Source organism: Dermochelys coriacea, chromosome 7 (genome assembly GCF_009764565.3).
Source record: "Dermochelys coriacea isolate rDerCor1 chromosome 7, rDerCor1.pri.v4, whole genome shotgun sequence".
Classification (NCBI taxonomy): domain Eukaryota; kingdom Metazoa; phylum Chordata; order Testudines; family Dermochelyidae; genus Dermochelys; species Dermochelys coriacea.
The window spans coordinates 54,007,548-54,027,203 of NC_050074.1; the positions used below are offsets into that span (position 1 = coordinate 54,007,548).

The 19,656-nt window shown below is 48.4% G+C and overlaps 1 long non-coding RNA gene across 1 annotated transcript; it reads right to left on the reverse strand.

Moving 5' to 3' along the window:
* Window positions 1-12,166: 12,166 nt before the first annotated feature.
* On the reverse strand, window positions 12,167-19,655 carry LOC122460886. The gene is made up of 2 exons (XR_006282490.1): window positions 19,356-19,655; window positions 12,167-12,200 (listed from the first exon to the last, which is right to left on the reverse strand). It is a non-coding gene; the product is annotated as an uncharacterized LOC122460886 (long non-coding RNA).
* Between the last annotated feature and the right edge of the window lies 1 nt (window position 19,656).

The window sequence follows — 19,656 nt, forward strand, 5'->3', positions numbered from 1 at the left end:
AAGCCAGAGCAGGAGCAGGACTGGGCAGCCCACCCCCTTCACCACCCCAAAAGCAACCCCCTTCCCGTATTCCCACCCAGGTCAGGTGCAGGGACCAGGCTCCACAGCTCCCCACAGCTGCCTGCACAACTCTCCCTGACCTGGCTCTAGATGGGGGCAGGGGGCCTCAGAGCCACAGCCCGGCCATGATGCGAGCTTTACGGGCAGCTGTGGGAACTGCACTGGACCCTCCACCTGCCCCGGGGGGCGGGGGCAGCAAGAGAAGCCCCCAGCCCATGTCCCTGCCACCCTGGACTCTCTGCCCTGGGCAGGTGGAGGGTCCATGGCTTCCTACAGCTGCCTGCAGCACAGCTCTTACCAGGGCTGAGCTATGGTTCTGAGGCCCCCTCCCAGCCGGAGCTCTCAGCCCCTTCTCCTTCCCTCCCCCCCGCATCACAGGCAGGTAGAGGGTCCATGTGGCTCCCACAACTGCCTGAGCTCCCCTCCCTGCCCAGGCTCCACGCTGGCCTGGCCGAGGGGTGGACCAGGTGGGGCCTTGGAGAGAAGAAGAGGGGAAGGGGGTGGGGGTCCACCCCACGAAAAGTGGATGGGCCAGGCCCATGCTAGGCATTTACTTAAGGCTGTGTCTTCACTAGAAATGCCGCAGTGGCGCTGCTGTAGCTCTTCAGGCTTGACACTCACTACAGCGACAGGAGGGGTTAATCCACTTCCACCTCCTCCCCCCCCATAAACACCCTTTCCAATGCTGACCACCAGTGTAACTCCTTTCTCTCCTTTCTGTCCGCGCAGCACTGTCTGCATCAGGCGTTCAGTCGGCCTTATGTCACTCAGGTCTGCCCCAGAGTGCCCAAGGCCCACTGCCGAATCACAGTGCCACTGCTTGCAGCACCGTGAGCATGCATGGAGCACTCCCTCCATGTGCTACTCTAGCCAGATCCTGCTTGTCTCATGAGTTACATTAGGGGCCAGCACTGTCATAAGGAGAGCACAGATGGGAATTTGTTCCAGGCCTGGCTGAATGAAGTTGCCCAGACCTGGGCAATCCTGCCCAGGGACCTTTGCCTCTCCTTCCCCAAGGCTTGTAGCAGTTACATCCTGCAGCCCAGAGCAGTTTCTCCTTCCACCCCTGCCAGTCAGCTATGCTGGTGAGTGTGAAGAGAAAGATAGTGGCTGCAAAACAGAGCCACTTTCCTTTTAGTATAGTGTGTATGTAAAATCAGTATCATCTGTCCCCTGCTGTCTTCCTTGTCCCCATTAGATCTCTCAGGGGTCTGCTTCTATCCTGGTCTGTGCAACTCCCATTTTCCTTTCCTGTCTCTTCACAAATCCCCCATCCCACTTTCTCCTCTCCCCTTTCCCATCCTGACCACCTGTAACTCCCTCATCCCCCTCCCCTCTTAGACTGACTAGAGTGGATTTTGTGTTTGGCCTGGTATGTATCTTTTCAGGGCTGATGCTGGGGTCTCTGCTTACTCTGAAGAGAAATACAAACAATTTAACCCATACTCCTTCCTCCTGTCACCAGTGTGATGTTAAAATCAGCCACTTCCACGCATCTCCAGTGGCTTTCCAGGCAGCAGTTAACCCTTAGGGAAGTACATGAGACCCAGATGGCCACTATCACCTGGGAACTGACCCATTTCCTGAGGCATGGGGTGGCCATAAAGGTTGTTGTAGCAGGGAGAAGGGAAGCTCTTGACTGCCCCAAGAGTGACCTTCCCCACCTCTTTCCTTAGCCTACCCTCCCACTGGTTCCTGACTGCTCCTGCAAGCCAAGAAGCAGCAGTGCATGGGGAGTGGGGCAGAGGATCGCTGGCCTCATGGCACAGGGTGCAAGCAGGCCAGCCAGCAGTGAATGGGTGGCTTCCCCACTTGCTGGAAGTACAAATACAAATGCTCACTGGGGGCTAAAGGAAAGCTAGACAGGGGTGGAGGGGAGGACACCAAGGTTGAGAGATGATGGGGCTGGCTCATGGTGCAGGGAGCCATGAGTAGGGGCAGTTACTCAGTTGGAGTACGCTCTTCCACCAGGCCCCATCTCAGAAGGCTGAGGAGTATGCTCATCATCTGGCTCCTAGAGTGTACAGGCCCAAAGGTGCTGGTGAGCATTGGGCAAAGTCTTGGCCAGCATTCCTTCCCTGCACACAGCCCATTGTGCCCCCACAAGGCTGTCTCACCAGGCTCTATCCCCTGCCAGCTACTGGGGCTCAGGCGGGTCACTACATTTCCAGGGCCCAATCCTCCTCTCACACTACTCTTACACCAGTGTCACTCCCTTGCCTTGAAAGGAATTTCTCTTGACTTACATCAGTGTGAACGAGTCAGGAAGCAGGGGTCTATCTCTAGCCTTCTGCTCGCTGAAGAGCCTCACACAGCCTGAAAGGTGACATGGCAGCCCTCGTTCTGGTCTGTGTGCAGTCTAGTTCTGCCCTTGTTACTGCTGGTCCAGGGGAGATTATCTTCCCTCTGCGTGTGTCTATTGAGAGAGATAGAGAGTGCCAAGCAAAGCTCCCAAGAATTGCTGGGGGAAGGACACTTCATGCTGCCCAGACTATGTGCACCAGGCATGGGGGAGGGACACAAGGCAAGACTTGCCCAGTTGTTAGTTATGTCTCTGTTTGTGTGGCACCAGCAGCGTGCTAGGGGTTTTCCAGGCTGGTCAGAAGGCATGGCTGCTGCCCCAGAGAGCTTACACAATAAAACTACTCCTTTGCTTCACCATCCCCTCTCACTTCCCCCTTCCCCTCCCCCCACAGAGTGAGGTGATTTAAGAACAGATTTTCAATCTCCTCCATGTTTAATTTACAATTTGGGTCATTGCCTTCTCCTTACTCCTCACCTTGAAGTGTTTCTCTTGAGGGGAAAAAGAAAACGAGTACTTGTGGCACCTTAGAGACAAACAAATTTATTATTTATTAGTCTCTAAGGTGCCACAAGTACTCCTTTTCTTTTTGCGAATACAGACTAACATGGCTGCTACTATGAAACCTCTCTTGAGGGGAGTGGGACATCCATGTGTGATCCTAAGCCCCATATTCTTCATAGAGATATGCTTACAATATGAATATGGCATAACTAAGACATGTTTTATGCAAGATGAGTCATGTGAGGTATCATTGGAAAGGTTATGATTTCCTGAATGTGATTATCCAATTTGTATGCATGTATTATTTCCATATCTGAAGTTAGGAATATTGACTATGTAACAATTACAACTGTGTTTTCACCTGGGGAATGCCCATCAGACAGTATGCAATCAGCCTGGAATGGGCCATTAGGAAGGAAAATAGGAGGATACAAATCTCCCTCCTTCCTGAGAAGTTTCCTGCGATGGTGCATTGACACTGCAGGGTCATGTGATCATGTCAGCTGGTACTGGACACCACCTTGGACTGCTGGTATTTTTCTACTAGGAGGGGGTGTGGGTCAAACTGGGAAACAAAGGATTACTGCCATATGCAAATCCTGTTTAAAACTGGGGAGTGAGTTAATCTAGGTTCTTTTCCACTGCATCCCCGCCAGGAAGGAAGACTGCTGAAAACACCTGAAGAAACAAAGGAACTAAGATTGGGGGGGCTGAGCTCAGGTGAGAAAAATCTAGCCTGTGAAAGGAATACCTGGAGCTTTAAGCTGCAAATAGTGCAGTTTACCTTCAGGAAACTCTGCAACCTGCACAAAACAACATTTAGGGTGAGAATTTGCTAATATTAACCAGTTAATTTAGTGTAATACTCTTAGGTTGCATGTTTTCTTTTATTTGCTCAGTAATCTGCTTTAATCTCTTTGCTATCCATTATGATCAATTCAAATCTACCTTTTGTAGTTAATAAACTTATTTTCTGTTTATCCTATAAGCAGATTGTGTAATTCTTAACAGGGGGTGGGGCGTGAAAAGCTGTGCATATCTTCCTACACATTGAGGGAGGGAGTGAATTTCATGAATTGAGGCTGAATAGATCTGTATACAGTACAAGACAACATAATTTTGAGTTTACACCAGAGCTTGTGTGCATTTGACTCATGGGCAATCCCCGAGCTGAGTCTTCCCACAGAGCTGATTGCAGACTCTGTGTGATTCTACAACTGGGTGTGTCCCTACCTGTGTGTGTGTGCAGCAGGACAGGATGAGGGAGCCCAGGCTGGTGGACTGAGTGGGCTCAGTGGGATCCCAGTACGTCAGGTGGCACCCCGGTGGCCTGTCACACCATCTAGGGCCCATTAACCCATTGGTGCCAACAGAGGATAAAATGCTCTTTCTTCTGAGAATAGTTTACCTTTGCATCCACTACCAGAATGAAGTCAGCTTGGACAACAGGTAGTTAGGAAAGGGGTCTCGCCACTGTCCCTCCTGCATCATACTAGTGAGAACTGTTTGAAGGGAGAAACTTAACAAGAAATTCCCAGTACCAAGCTTAGCTAGTCCATGTGCCTTGGACTTTCTGCTTCCTCGAGTTCTGAGCTGTAATGAGAGTTTGGTCTGAATTCACCCCCTTCGTCTGTACAGGCAGCTATCACTGAAGTCAGCAGGCACAGCACACGTGAGTCTGAGGAGAGCCTTGAGTCCTGCATGGTTAGAACACCTCCTTGCAAAGGATCAGCTGATGTGCATTTCACTAGGCACAGTTGCCCAACTGTAGTACTTGTTGGAATGGACTGCAGAGCAGCCTGCATGGAGCTTCGGGGCCCTCCTGTTTTCAAAAATATTTTGCCCTGACCTCACTGTGCACCGCAAACCGAAACCTTGCTACTTCCCAAGACCATTTCCAGAGAAGCAGGTGACCTTGCTAGAGCAGACAGGCCCTGTTACAGACAGGCTGCACTCCTATCCCCTGGAGTTCCACTGTGAACTTGTAATGTACTGAAGCCAGGGCCACTGGATTCTAGTGTTTTGCTTAATGAAGGTGAAGAACTCTCCATGAGGCCTTATTCCAAGCAAGCCGGTATCCCAGAAGCCCTCTTCAAGTGGTAACAAGCCACCTGCTGACAGAACTCAGGGATGAGACCAGCCCTCCCTGCATATATGTGGCTCAGAGTAATTGTCACATGTGATCTGTGAACTCCAGTGGGCAAAAGCTTAGGAGGGGAGGATTTGATAAGTCTGCCATAAGATTTTAAATCCTCCAGACTTAACACCACAGCAGATGAATGCAAGATCTTTAGCTGCAGTTGAGAAGAACAGTGGCAACATCTAGTGGCTATTTAAATTATAGCTTGATATTGCCTGTGGTTTATTGCACACCATAAAAAAAGTACACCATACTTTACTGCATCATAAGTTATGTTACGACACTCTACATTGTCCTTCCTTTGACCTAGGCTGCTTTAGGTATATGCTCCTATCAAGCAGCTTAGAAAACGTCTGGTCTTCAATTCCCCTTGTAAGCAGTACACTGGAGTTCAGGTACCTCTTCATCTACCTTCTTAGCTATTAGTAATCCCCTGGCTTTGCTTTAGGCTCATTACCTTGGTCCTGCCCCTCCCCCCCCCAAGTCTTGTAAAGTCTGTTTGTCCGGGTCCCACTGATGTGATCTGCTGTGTTGAGAGGAATGACCCTCACTTGAGAAGGTTAACAGCGAAATTAATCAGAGCCATGGACATAGCAACTGCCTTCCAGTGTGTGTAAAGCCATCTGGAGTTGCTCATAATCTTCCTCACTCAGCTTTATTAAGCAAAACAAGTCACAGCCCCATCTTGCAGTCCGCACAAATGCAGAACTTTGACACCAGCAAGGACTGTGCATGTGCCAGGACAAAAACCACAAGCTTCTAGTGCCATCTGCAAGCTGTACTATTCCCTGGACCCTCCCTCTTACAAGTCAGTTAGAAATATATTAACTGGGTGCCTTGGAATGAATTCACACCACGCTATTGACACTTCTCCCTAATCTGAGATGCAGCAACCAGTATGTGGCCCTTGTGGGTATGGCTACACTGCAATTAGACACCCACAGCTGGCCTGTGCCAGCTGATTTGGGCTTGAGGGACTGGGGCTAAGGGGCTGTTTAATTGCCATGTAGACGTTCAGGCTTGGGTTGTAGCCCAAGCTCTGGGACCATCCCACCCACAGGGTCCAAGACCCTGAGTGTGAACTTCTACACTGCAGTTAAACAGCCTCTTAGCCCTAGCCCCAAGAGCCTGAGTCATCTGGCATGGGCCAGCCATGGGTGTCTAATTGCAGTGTAGACACACCCTGTGTGATTACCCAGGGGGTGGGGAGGGAAGGGCAGTGGGGAAAGGAGTGTGATTCAGGAAGAGACAAACATATCCTGAACTAATGCAATTAGAACTACACCTCCTTATGCCAGGAGTGAGTTCAGCCTCTAGTCTGAAGGCTGCACCCTAACTGCTGCTGAGAAAAATATTTCCTTGGCTTCCATAACTGCTGCAACTACTAACCGATTGACAGGTTCATTTGCGAGTATGTTGTATCTTATCCCCTTTTTTCTGATCTTTAGTTGTAACTCCTGCCCCGCCACCCTCCCCCCAGCACATGGCTTGTCTGTCTCTGATGCACCCAGCACAATGGAGCCCAGCCCCAGCTGGGGCCTTTGGGGCTACCATAGTATCACTAGTAATAACCCTAAGACCCTAATGTTTGTGCTGTTAAGACGACTCCAGGCCCTGACATGACAATGGAGTGGCACCGGTATCACATCTCAGGTCATGTCTACACTACGAAAGTACTCTGATTTTACAGAAGTTGATTTTTGGGAACAGATTGTATAAAGTCAAGTGCATGTGTCCAAACTAAGCACATTAATTTGGCGGTGTGCATCCACAGTACCGTGGCAAGCATCGACATTCCAAGCGGTGCACTGTGGGTAGCTATCCCACAGCTCCTGGTGCCCATTGAAATTCTGGGCTGAGCTCCCAATACCTGATGGGGCCAAAAATTTGTCGCGGGTGGTTATGGGTAAATGTCGTTCATCAACCCTCCCTCCCTCCGTGCAAGCAACAGCAGACAATCATTTCACACCCTTTTCCCTAGATTGCCAGAGCAGATGCCATAGCACGGCCAGCATGGAGCCCATTCAGCTCACCGCAGCAGTTATGACCATTGTAAACACCTTGCGCATTATCGTGCAGTTTATGCAGAACCAGCGCCTGAAATACTAGGCAAGGAGGCAACGGCAGTGTGGTGATGAGGACATGAACACAGATTTCTCTAAAACCGCAGTCTCCGGCAATTTGGAGATCATGGTGTTAATGGGGCAGGCTCATGTCGTGGAACGCTGATTCTGGGCCCAGGAAACAAGCACAGAGTGGTGGGACTGCACAGTGTTGCAGGTTTGGGATGATTCCCAGTGGCTCCGAAACTTTCGCATGCATAAGGGCACTTTCATGGAACTTTGTGACTTGCTTTCCCCTGCCCTGAAGCGCAAGAATACCAAGATGAGAGCAGCCCGCACAGTTCACAAGTGAGTGGCAATAGCGCTCTGGAAGCTTGCAACGCCAGACAGGTACTGGTCAGTCGGTAAACAATTTGGAATGGGCAAATCTACTGTGGGGGCTACTGTGATGCAAGTAGCCAATGCAATCATTGAGCGGCTGCTAGCAAAGGTAGTGACTCTGGGAAATATGCAGGTCATAGTAGATGGCTTTGCTGCAATAGGATTCCCAAACTGTGGTGGGTCTATAGAACGCATATCCCTATCTTGGGACTGGACCACCAGGGCAGCCAGTATGTAAACTGCAAGGGGTACTTTTCAATGGTGCTGCAAGCACTGGTGGATCACAAGGGTCATTTCACCAACATCAACGTGGGATGGCCAGGAAAGGTTCATGACGCTCGCATCTTCAGGAACTCTGATCTGTTTAAACAGCTGCAGGAAAGGATTTACTTCCTAGACCAGAAAATAACTGTTGGGGATGTTGAAATGCCTATAGTTATTCTTGGAGATCCAGCCTACCCCTTAATGCCCTGGCTCATGAAGTCGTACACAGGCACCCTGGACAGTGGTAAGGAGCTGTTCAACTATAGGCTGAGCAAGTGCAGAATGGTGGTAGAGTGTGCATATGGATGTTTAAAGGGTCGCTGGCGCAGTTTACTGACTCACTCAGACCTCAGCGAAACCAATATTCCCATTATTATTACTGCTTGCTGTGTGCTCCACAATCTCTGTGAGAGTAAGGGGGAGACATTTATGATAGGGTGGGAGGTTGAGGCAAATCGCCTGGCTGCTAAATACGCACAGCCAGACACCAGGGTAGTTAGAAGAGCACAGCAGGAAGCGCTGCACATCAGAGAAGCTTTGAAAACCAGTTTCATGACTGGCCAGGGTACTGTGTGACACTTCTGTTTGTTTCTCCTTGATGAAAACCCACCCCCTTGGTTGCCTCTAAATTCCCTGTAAGCCACCCATACTCCCCCCTTTGATCGCAGCTTGCTTGCAAAGGTAATAAAGTCACTATCATTTAAAAACATGTATTCTTTATTAATTGATTATAAAAATAGGGAGATAACTCACAAGGTAGCCCAGGTGGGGTGTAGGAGGAGGGGAGGAGGGAAGGAAAAGGCCACTTTAAAACTTGTTGAATGACAGCCTTCTGTTGCTTAAGCTGTCCACTGGGGTGGAGTGGTTGGGTGCCCAGTGCCTCCCCATCGCGTTATTGGGCGTCTGGATGAGGAGGCTATGGAACTTGGGGAGGAGGGATGGCAGTTAAACAGGGGCTGCAGCGGCAGTCTGTGATCATGTTGCCATTCCTAACCCTCCACCAGATGCCAGAGCATGTCCATTTGATCCCGCAGTAGCCCCAGCGTTGCATCATGCTTCCTCTGATCTTCCTGCCGCCACCTCTCCTCACATTCATTGGCCGCTTTACTCTACTCTGCTATTGTGTCCCTCCACACATTTTGCTGAGCTCTGTCAGTGCCGGACGACTGCATGAGCTCAGAGAACATTTCATCGCGTGGATGTTTTTTTCACCGCCTTATCTGAGATAGCCTTTGGGACGGAGGAGGGAGGCTTGAAACATTTGCAGCTGCTGGAGGAAAAAAAGGCAGTGAAGTATTTTGTGACAGGGTCAGGCCAGATGGCTACAGGAGAGTGATAGAAGGCAGATATATTAGCCCCAGGTTAAGTAGGTCCCTTTTCCATGGGTAAGGTAACAGGGAAGGTTCCAGAACAATCAGGAATTTTCTGGAAACAATTAAGGCAGACAGGCTGATTAGAACACCTTCAGCCAATCAAGAAACTGCTAGAATCAATTAAGGCAGGCTAATCAGGGTACCTGTGTTTAAAAAGGAGCTCACTTCAGTTTATGGTGTGTGCGAGGTGCTGGGAGCAAGAGGTCCAAGAAGCTGAGAGTGAGAAGGCGTACTGCTGGAAGACTGAGAAGTACAAGCATTATCAGACATCAGGAGGAAGGTCCTGTGGTGAGAATAAAGAAGATGTTGGGAGAAGACCATGGGGAAGTAGCCCCGGGAGTTGTAGCTGTCATGCACTGTAGACAGCTGCAATCCACAGGGCCCTGGGTTGGAACCCGGAGTAGAGGGCAGGCCCAGGTTCCCCTCCATCCCTCTATCCCCCCAACTCCCTACTTGATACCGGAGGAGTTGACCTAGACTGAGGGTTCCACCAGAGGGGAAGGTCTCTGGCCTGTTCCCTGATCTACTAGGTGGATCAGCAGAGATTGCAGCCAAACTGAGGGCTCCCGTGAATCTCTGAGGCAAGCAAATCTGCCAATAAGCGCAGGACCTACCAAGGCAGAGAAGGAACTTTGTCACAATTTAAAAAGATACATTTTACAGAACAATGGCTATACGCCTTCACGGTGAACAATACTATTCACATTAAAGGTCACATTTTGCATCTTATATTGAGTGCCTGCAGCTTTGGTGTTAGAGATCACACACGCAGTGCCGTGCAACAGAATTCGGCTTGCAGGTGGCCATGGTAAGCCATAGTCTTTCGGCTTCTGCAACCTTCATAACAGCAGCACTCTCCTCTCCCATACCAAGCAAAGCATGTTGAGTTGGCCATTTAGTGCTGTGGTTTTCCTGTTAACGTGCAGCAGCAGAAACCAAACTAACCCCCCAGCATCCAGTTCTCTGGGATGATCACTTTACCCCTCCCCCCACCATGTGGCTGGTGTCAGGGAAGATCCCTGCTAGCCAAATGCGATCAGCTCAGCGCCAATGCCCCTCACCCCCCACTGCATGACTAACTGCGGGGAGGATTTCTTTTCAGCCACAGGCAAACAGCCCAGTAGAAACGGCCACTTCTGAATGTTCCCTTAATTAAATTCCCCTATTTCAACCAGGTTACCATGAACGATATCACTCTCCTGAGGATAACACAGAGAGATAAAGAACAGATGTTGCTTGAATGCCAGCAAACACTGGGACCATACCCTGCCAGGCTTTGTCATGCAATGATACCAGATTACTTGCTATTAGCATGGCATGGTAAAGTATCCTACCATGGAGGATGGAGGAAGGCTGCTTTCCCCAGAAACCTTCTGCAAAGGCTTTTAGAGTACCTCCAGGAGAGCTTCATGGAGATGTCCCTGGAGGATTTCCGCTCCATCCCCAGACACGTTAACAGACTTTTCCAGTAGCTGTACTGGCCATGAATGCATCCCAAGTCCTCAGGGCTAATTAATCATTTAAAAATGCTTGCTTTTATAACATGTATTATATTTTAAAAGGTACACTCACCAGAGGTCCTTTCTCTGGCTTTGTTGGGTTGGGAGGGTATTTCAGTCAGGGTGATAAAAAGATCCTGGCTGTCGGGGATAATGGTGTGCTGTGTGCTCTCCTCAAGCTCGTCCTCCTCCTCCTCATCTTCCCTATCCACAAAATCCTCAGGCATGGTGGAGAGTAACCCATCTTCGGAGTCCACGGACAGGGGTGGGGTAGTGGTTGCAGCCCCTCTCCCCCCACCCCAGAATTGCATGCAGCTCAGCATAGAAGCAGCACGTCTGGGGCTCTGTACCAGAGCATCCGTTTGATTCTTTGGTTTTCTGATACACTTGTCTGAGCTCCTTAAGTTTCACGTGGCACTGTGTTGCGTCCCTGCTGTAGCCTCTGTCCCTCATGGCCTCGGAGATTTTTTGAAATGTTTTGGCATTTCGTCTTTTGGCATGTAGTTCTGATATCACGGATTCCTCTCCCCATACAGCGATCAGATCTAGTACCTCCCATTCGGTCCATGCTGGAGCTCTTTTTCGATTCTGGGACTTCATGGTTACTTGTACTGATGAGCTTGCCTAGCCAAACAGGAAATGAGATTCAAAAGTTCCCAGGGCTTTTCCTGTACATCTGGCCAGTGCATCCGAGTTCAGAGTGCTGTCCAGAGCGGTCACAATGGTGTACTGTGGGATAGCTCCCGGAGGCCAATACCTTTGAATTGCGTCCACACTAACCCTAATTCGAAAGGGCAATGTTGATTTCAGCGCTAATCCCCTCGTTGAAGAGGAGTACAGAAATCGGTTTTAAGAGCCCTTTATATTGAAAAAAATAGCTTCGTTGTGTGGATGGGTGCCGGGTTAATTCGATTTAACACTGCTATATCCGACATAAACTCGTACTGTAGATCAGGCCTGAGGAGCAAGAAGTAAAACAACAGAGTATGCAGGAAGCAGAGATTTGGGAATCCATGCATGGGGGTGCAAAGGGAGGCCAGTGTTTTGGGAACTTGCCTGTTCCCTTGTATTAAAGAAGCCAGACATTTAAATATTGCCTTTCCTTTTGGGATTTCTAAGGAGGCATTACAGCATAATTGGCACTGACAAAATACGAATTGTTAATACCAACATCATGTCTGTCCTCTTTTATGGAGCAAAGTCACAGAAATCTACCACAGAAATTAATAAGATCAGTTCATTCCAAAGTAAATGAAAGAGCCTAAGAGTCCATTGGAAAGAGGTTTTGCAACATCAGAAATTCTAAGAGCAAACCAATCTAAAGCATCAAATATAATAAGACAACAACAATGAACATTGTTAGGACATAAGGATACCACCAATGCAACTGACACAGAAAGTGATAATATGGACAAGCCTTGGAGATAGAAGGAGAGCAACCTAAAGAAACATTACACAGAACAAAAAAGAAAAGGAGTACTTGTGGTACCTTAGAGACTAACAAATTTATTTGAGCATAAGCTTTCGGATGCATCCGATGAAGTGAGCTGTAGAATAGAATACTCCTGTATTCTTTTTTGCGAATACAGACTAATACGGTTGCTACTCTGAAACCTATTACACAGAACGGTAGAGAAAGGAGCTAAATCCATCAACATGACACTCAGAAGCCTGAACACACAAGACCAGAATAAATGATGGAAACTGATGGACGTCCTACATGCCTGAGGGGGTGGGAAGATAAAGATAATGATGATTCCAGCCCTGCTGTGCTAGACATCCACTTTTATTATATAGCACCCGATTGCACTCTCTGCCCTTCATCATTAATTCTAATAGCAGCTGCTGAGTTCCCCTGCCCATTAAAACACCCACACAAGAGTTAATCTGCATGTGCAGTCATCACAAGGCATTGCTCTCAGGTGGCTGCCCAGGGTCATGGAGGCTGCCACCATTAACAGGGGGAGTGATCTACAGGCATTCTGCTTCCCCGCGGAGATGTGTCAGGGACGAGCTCACCTCTGCTCTTTTGTCTGTGCATCTCCACTCTATGGGACAATAGGGCGAGGGAGATGCTCAGTAACTCGCTGAAATGCTCATGAAAACCCCTTCAAAGGTTGCCTGAAAAGTGATCTGCAAAGAAAAATGAGTTGAGTTGATTTTTGATTGCTTCCTTATGACTGATTTAAGAAGAGGCTGAAAGAGGCATATTAAAAAAAAATCAGCCTTGAGCACTAGAAATTCACATCCTATTTAAGTGGAGAATTAGCAAAAGGGTGAAATCAGAAGAGCCAAGAGAGAGGAAGCTGAGCAACTGAGAGGGGAAGGGATTTCTATCTGGACTGTTTGTTTTCACTAATATCCATCTAATTTCAATGCCTACGTAAGCTTTTTGAATGAAGAAAGCCTTTGTTAAAGACTTGACACCCACATACACAAGCACAAGCCCCATTTAAAAAACTCCATTGCAGGTCACCTTTAATATTGGAACAGGAGAAAAGAATGTATCCCACAACTGTACTATGGGGAGCAGCATGGACCAAGAGCTCAGCCAGAGAGGACACAGGAATTGTCAGAGCAGACTCAAAGGCCATCGAGCCCAGTATCTGCTCTCTGACTGTAGCCACCACCAGATCCGTTGGAGGAAGAGGCACAAAATCCCAGAGTGGGCATTTCTGGAATAATTTCCCTGTAACAACATGTTGCCTCATCCAGCATTAGATTCTGCCTCAGCCTCTGTTTCTCTCCTTGCCCAGGAAACCAAACCTCCATAACTGGCACTATTGTAGCCTTTTATTCTATTTAATGTTAATCATATCTAAGTGGGTTCTGCTCTGGCAGCTACAGTCCCAAGTTCAACAGAGTTACCGCTGTTTGTTCTAAATTTAGAGTTCATAGGAACACATGAAACCTTAGGCAAATAACACATATAATTACAAGAGCATCTGGGATCTTTTAGTAATTTTATTAAAGTTACCTACAAAGCTATAAGTGTCACAGCATATACAATTTCTATAGATACATATGGTGAACTAGTTATACTTACAGACATACTCACATCCTCCTGGATGGCGTTAGAGTCTGTTAGCTCTCTCGTGGATTGACCATCAATATGGGAGTGGTTCCTGCTGGAATTTCCCATAGGAAGCCCAATTTCCCTGCTCTGGGCACCCCTTTTTATACGGTGAGTCTTTCTATACCTACATTCTGCACATGTACATGAAAGTGTCAACCCTTACTTTCTTATTGGTTTGTGTCCCCTGGAAACACAAGGGACCCCAAATTCTATAGGCTGGGTAGGTTCTTGTAAACATTGACATACCACCTTTGTCTGCGGTTAGAGACAATATTTGTTGTTACAGGATTTTATGATTTAATTTTAATCTTCCCTGCTATGCTTTTGCAATATTACTGATTAGTACCTCTTTCCCACCATCATTTGGGTTATTTCTCAGTCATTGTCTTGAGATGTCATTTCTTGTCTCTAAGGCCTAAAATACCTAAGCTAGAGTCCTGCAGGCCTCGGCCACAGGCCTCGGCCTACAGGCTTTTGCATTTCAGCTTGTCTTAGTCATGTCTACTACATAGTTCCTCTAAATACTGATTAATCTTATACTTCTATAATCCTACAAATAAACTCTAATTAACATACAGTGAATATATGTAACATAACATTGATTAATCATAACATCACATGATAAGTGGATACTAAGCTAAAATCATTGGCTACACTATTGAAGTGCTCTCTCCTTCTGAGATGTGGTTTATTAGCCCAAAGTTAGCATCGCCTCGCCTTCTCTGGCTCAGCAGTCCCACTTAAGGGTTTTGCCCCCTGCAGGTAACTCCAGCCAGGCCTTTCCCTCAGGCTGCTAGTGATAACTTCTTCCCTGTTCCTCCCTGACCCCGGAGCTCCTACAGATGCCTCCCTGAAGATTTCTCTCTCCTCTTTATCCTCATATCAGGACATTAGGCCTCAGCACATGCTCTCCACACTTCTCTGATCTCACTGCCAGACCCACTCTGGGGCTCCCCATGCTTGTCTTAGTCTCTGGTGTCTCACTCTGCTCTCTGGGGGACCAGGTTCCCAGGAAGCCCCAGTTCAAGGCTCCCATCACATGAAGTCTGGCTGCCTGACCTAACCCCATCACCTAGATGGCAGAAACCTAGATACAAGTGGGACTGACTCCAAATCCTCCTAAAGTACAGCCCACCCTGTGACACTGCCCTGTGGGAAAGTTTCTTCTCAACCCCCATCAGGCAGTGGTTGGTTTTAAAACCTGAAGTATCAAGGTTATTTTTATTATTTTAAAATGTATGTAAGTATTAAATCCTATTATACCTCTGGATGTTCTCATCATCCATGTACATCTCCAGCCCTTTTCTTGACTCCTGCTAATCTCTTGGCCTCAGCAATATCTTGTGGCAATGAGTTCCACAGGCTAATTGTGGGTTCTGTGACCATAACATTTCCTTTCATCAGTTTTAAATGTGCTGCTTAGAGTGTTAAGTGGGCATCTCTTGGACTTTTATAAATAAAAGGGAATAAAAATATAATTTCATCTTCATTGTGTGGAATATGCAGGGAAGGTAGGCGTGGTTTAGTATCTGAAAAAATCAAGTGACAAAGGCAATGGGTAAAGTGCATATCAGAAGTTTATTCCTCTGCACAAACAAGTGTAAAGTGACTGTAAATCAAAAACACAAAAGAAAACTATTTCCATACATATAGAAGCCAAACCTGGTTCTCCTTCCAGGGTCACAACCCCTCAGTTCTTTCCCCTCTCTGAACACTGACAAATTTCTTCCCAGGAGCACAGGGGAACTGCTAGACCCTTCAGGAGGAGGGGAGCAAAATCTAGCTAGGGAACAATCCTTGGTTGTACTGGACTAGTGTGTGATAAACAAATGGGAAAACAAAAGGGGGCATTCCTACAGGTGTCCCTAGTGCGGTGGTGCGTAGGCCAGGGGTGTGTGGAAGTGACAGGGAGATGACACTGCTTACCTTTGGGGCACAGCTAACAACATCTCAGTTGTTATCTATCAAGAGCAGCTACAAACCCCATTGCCACCCCTGCCCCAAACCCCTCTTCAGGGGGCTATGTCCTCCAGTCATCTAGTCCCAAATACTCCTGCTATGGAGAGAGAGGGGGCGCTGAATCCCACGGGAGAACAGACCTGCTCTGCTGCAGGCAGTGGGTTATCTGTAGGGCCCTACCAAATTCACAGCCATGAAAAACGCGTAACGGACCATGAAATCTGGTCTCCCCCCGTGAAATCTGGTCTTTTGTGTGTTTTTACCCAATACTATACAGATTTCACAGGGGAGACCAGTGTTTCTCAAATTGGGGGTCCTGCCCAAAAGAGAGTTGCATGGGGGGTCATAAGGTTATTTGATGGGGGTTGCAGTATTGCCACCCTTACTTCTGTGCTGCCTTCAGAGCTAGGCAGCCGGAGAGCAGCAACTGTTGGCTGGACATTCAGCTCTAAAGGCAGTGCCCTCCCAGCAGCAGTGCAGAAGAAAGGGTGGCAATACCACACCAAGCCATCCTTATTTCTGTGCTGCTGCTGGTGGCAGCTCTGCCTTCACAGAGCTGGGCTCCTGGACAGCAGCCACCACTTTCCAGCGGCCCAGCTCTGAAGGCTGTGCCGCCAGTAGCAATGCAGAAGTAAGGGTAGCGGTACCTCAACCCCCCGACAACTCCTTTTTGGGTCAGGACCCCTAAAATTACAACACCATGACATTTCAGATTTAAATAACGGAAATAATGAAACTTATGATTTTTTAAATCCTATGACTGTGAAATTGACCAAAATGGACCATGAATTTGGTAGGGCCCTAGTTATCTGTAGGCAGGAGCCCCTGCATCCTTGTTTGGAAGTCTGTCCTCAGCCTATCCTCACTTTCCACTGGCACACACAGCTGTTCCCTAGTCTTGTTCCTGCTCTCCTATCATCAAGACTCAGGGGAGGGGAATGGGGAGCAGCTGCGATGACCAAAGGCAGTTCTTCATACCAGACTCATATGTGACATCTCCACCTCAGCCAGCCCATTAGCGCACAGCTTCTGGTCAGAGGCGCCAGCGCTAGGCATAAGCAGACTAAGCAATTGCTTGGGCCCAGAGCAGCTCAAGGGGGCTTCCTATTCCCTTTTATTATGTGTTGGGGGACACAAATATTCCTGCTTAGGGCCCCCAATGGGCTAGTACTACCTCTGCTGGTGGATGCCACAGGGGGCTCTCCTATCCCAAATACAGGAAGACCTAAATAGCTTTCCCATCTTGCAATCCCTGTAATTTTGTAACCTACAAACACGGTAGAGAGAGAAGGGGAAACCATGGGCATCTATAAAATGGACCCCTCACTTCGTATCCAAATGCTCAGTGAAGGTTGGGCCTGTCTCTTTAGCATGGTGCTGAACTAGAACTTTACACAAACTTTCTGCCTAAATACCCAGCGTCTCTAACAACTGGTGAATTTTACAATGAAGCTAGGCTCCAGGCAGAGGTCACAGGGGCTGGCCCTCTGAGGGGTCAGGCACCAGCCTCCTGCAACAAACTCCACTGAGGAGAATAAGCCAACTCAGATCCACCTAGGGCTGGTTAATGAGATGATTAGCTGGGTGTCATTAATTTATGAAGGGGGCACTCCTAACCCTTGCAGGCCCTGGTGTCTGGGTAGTAATTAACTACCACACAGCTACTCATCCCATAACCATCCCCAGGCAGATCTGGGTTGGCTTATTCTCCTTAGCAGAGCTTGTCACAGGAAGGCTGGTGCCTGGCCCTTCAGAGAGCCCCCACCCCCCATGTGACAGCAAGCTTCCCTGCTTTTGGCAAGTGGTCATGAGAGGGGTAACTGGCTTCCCCAGAGTAGTTATGGGATGGAGCCATGAACCACTCCACCCCACTTCCTGTTCTAGTTGGTGGAGTTTTTTTCCCTGCTCTGGTGTGAGGTAGTGAAATAATGGCAGTAAGTTCCCAGCTGCAGTCCTGGGAGGAGACTCTAGTTGCACTGAATCCCACCTTGTGCTAAAAATGCACCTCTTGTATTCTGTCCTGCCATACCCTGTGTCTCTCCTGCATAGATGCTGGCAGTAGTGGCAGAAGCCAGCAATGGTGCAGGCAGGCACTGTGTAGACTTCTTCCTGGCCCCAGGTACAGCTCAGCTGATGCACGTATCTCAATCCTGATTCACACCTCATGTCTATTACAGCCCTCAGTCTTGGCCTGCAGATTCCCTTGCTGCTCCAGTCCTGGTCCTTGCCTTAATACAGGTGGACAATGGTGGGGTCATGGTGTGACATGCACTGATATCAGCAAAGCGCTAGGCTGAGAGCCATCTGAGACTCCTCCTACTTGGTTCTGAATACAGATTTGACTCCAGGTTGCTAGGGGTGAAAGTCCTAATCCAATGCACAACCCCCACCCTCCCTGTTCTCACCTCTTACTCTCACATTAGTACATTGCTCCATATTAAGTCTCCAGCTAGGTCAGATTAAGTTACTATTAATCCCAGTTTCAGATACTCCCTCTTCCTGAGACCCTCGTGTGCCAAACTGGAGCTCCCAACACAGTCACTCCCTGAGAACATGCCTACTCTCCTCTGGGTAATTCTCTGACAGCCAGTGGTATTAGAGCAACCCCTTGCTTTTGTAAGGGTCTGTCTTTATGAGGGAGTTAACTCAAGCTTTTCACAGCTGTTGCCCCAACCTCATTCCTGTCCACACACAAAACACTGCCAGTTATCTGAGTTTAATGGTGCTTCCCACTGGGGCTAATTAACTCATCATGGGTCTATAAACTAAAGCCCAGGTCAGGCTTTCACTTTGCAGTGTGGACCAAACCATTTGATCACTAACAGTCCCCAGCATCTTCCCCCAGTTCCTCCTGTGTGCCCAGAAGGAGAGAAAAGTTCTCCCCAAATGCTCTGGGAAAGAATCACACAGCAGCTCAGGTTACTGCCACACAGAAAGCCATGAGCTATGGCCCTTGAAGCCCTAACAACACACATGGGAGAGTGTAGTACCATTGAGGACACTAAGTCAGGTAGGGCCTCACAGCATGAGTTGCACCAGGGCTCATTAACGAAGGACCCTTTGGGAAGTTCCCTTCAGCCCTGCTGGTGGCTGCTGGGCTGGTCAGTGAAGTCTGGTTGCCACTGCCTCCAGTCCTGTTGCTTCTGCCTCAGAGCCCCCAGTGGAACGTGCACTACAAGCTCTGGGCCCGCGACACAGTGGCCCAGCTGGATTGGGGTGAATGTGAATGGAGCTGGCATGAGGATACATTTATTTTATTTTGATTTTGTTCCATCTATTCAAATGATGGAGCTGCCTCTCATTGTGTTGGGTTTCCCCATTCTCTCTGTCCCAGCAGACCATTGGGATGAGGTACCAGAAAGCTCTAGAACCACATACCAATGGGACATGCAGGAGCTCTAGTCTCTCATTGCAAAGTGGTCTACATCATTGTGCCAGGCCACACTGGCTTGAGACCATGTGCAGAAAGCGAGTTTGGGTTTGGTTTTGGTTTAAGTGCTGTTCCAGCCCAACTGTTTTCAGACCCAGTTTGGTTGGCTGGTGGAAACAGGGCTGTTCTGTGCTCTCATCTGAGCTCACTTCTCTGCCTGAACTGAACCCAGTTTTGCAGACCCCAAACTTTAGATCAGTCTCCCTTAATCTCGGATCAGAATTCAAAGGAAGGAGCATGTCTGCTGACTTGGAGATAGCTCACAGCCTGAGCTAGGCGTTCATAGCTTAGACCTGGTCTACACTTAATACATATGTTAACATAGCTGAGCCACTCAGCGGTGTGAAAAATCCAGACCCCTGAGCACCATAGCTACCGGCCTAACTTCTGGTAAAGAAGGAAGAATGCTTCTGTCAACCTAGCTACTGTTGCCTGGGGAGGTTCCTACAGCAATAGAAAACCCTCTTCTGCTGCGGTAGTCTGTGGCACAGCAGTCATGGCCCTAGTCCTTGGAGGTCACTGGGGGCGTATGGAGGGGGGCAGGTTTGTGAATTCAATGGTGGTGACCCCACTCCCACCCCCTTAGCTTCAGCAGTATGCAGTGG